This window comes from Alligator sinensis, unplaced genomic scaffold (assembly GCF_000455745.1).
Source record: "Alligator sinensis unplaced genomic scaffold, ASM45574v1 scaffold753_1, whole genome shotgun sequence".
NCBI lineage: Eukaryota > Metazoa > Chordata > Crocodylia > Alligatoridae > Alligator > Alligator sinensis.
The window spans coordinates 642,831-644,236 of record NW_005842625.1 but is presented as its reverse complement, the minus strand read 5'-3'; positions in this window follow the sequence as shown (position 1 = coordinate 644,236).

The following is a 1,406-nucleotide window of genomic DNA, read 5'->3' as shown; positions in this document are numbered from 1 at the left end:
GACGCTCTCCATGGCAAGTACACACAAGCCTCGGAACAAGATTTTTGGGATGCCCATGAGCACCTGCCAGCAATATGAACCCTTTTTTGATTCTGCAATAATGCCACAAGATATTTATCTTCGATATTTATGCTTCTTCATATAAGACAGTGATTCTCATGTAGGGCGATGTGGCACCCTGGGCGCCTTAAGATCCTTTCCAGGGTGCTGCGGGGTACCACGCAGTGTTAGCACTGTAAGAAGTGCAAAAATGAATTGCAAGATAAACCCAGAGATTTCAAACAGAAACCCAGAGTGTTAAAACCATTCTGACCTGTTGTGGGCTTTCACAGTTCTTAGTAACGGATGAATGGCTCTAGGATTTTTCCGTAGTCAAAAAATGAGTGAAAACTAAGATGGTGTTATCTGAGGGAGCCTTGAGTCCAAGGAGGAGAGCCTTGAGTCTGAGGGAAGCCCTGAGTCTGAGGCGGGGAGCCCTGAATTGGATGGGAGCCTTGAATCAGAAGGGAGCCTGGAGTCTGAGAGGAGCCTTTCATCTGAGGTGGGGAGCCATGAGTCTAAGGAGAGGAGCCTTGAATTGGGGGGAGCCTTGACTGGGAGCCAGGGAGTCTTGATTGGAGGGAAGCATTAAATCTAAGGAGGGGAGCTTTGGGTCTGAGGTGGGAAGCCTTGAGTCAAAGGAGCAGGGCCTTGAGTTTGAGGGGAGTCTCAACTCTGAGGCAGAGCACCTTGACTGGAGGAAAGCCTTGAATATAAGGAGCAGAGCCTTGGGTCTGACAGGTAGGGTTGCCACTCTGTTTGAAACTATTCTGGGAGTTTTTCTGGAAGGCCAGCATGCCCACAACACAAACATGCCCATGTGCTTGTGTATATCAGGTCTGGATTATGCTGTGTAGACTTTAAATCAGGAAGGAAAATGCACCTTACATTTAAACAACCCACTGGACTACTGTACAAAGCAAATTCAACAGTTAATATTTATTTGAAGGAATGCCCTATCCTTGATCTCCTGGGTGACTCTCAGCAGCCTCCTGGAGATTTAGATCTAATCCCTGAAAACTCCAGGGCAATCCTGGGGGGTTGGTTGGCAACCCTACTGCCAGGAGCCTTGATTTGGAGGGGAGACTAAGGGGGAAAGCCCATAATCTCACAAGAGAGCCTTGAGTCTGAGGGGAGACTTGACTTTAAGAGGGGAGCCTTTTGGTGGAGAGCAGCATTATGTCAGTCTGTGGGGAAGAGTCTCGCGTCTCTGCTCGTGCCGCTTTACTCCTTCTTTACTCCTCCTCCCCATTCCCTAACTTGTCCGATTTCTCTCCTTCCTGCCCCCTGCCTGCCCCCCTTCCTCTCCCAGCACCTGCCCACGTGGGCGGGGTGGGGGAGGGGGCACGCGCCCAACCGAGCTAAGG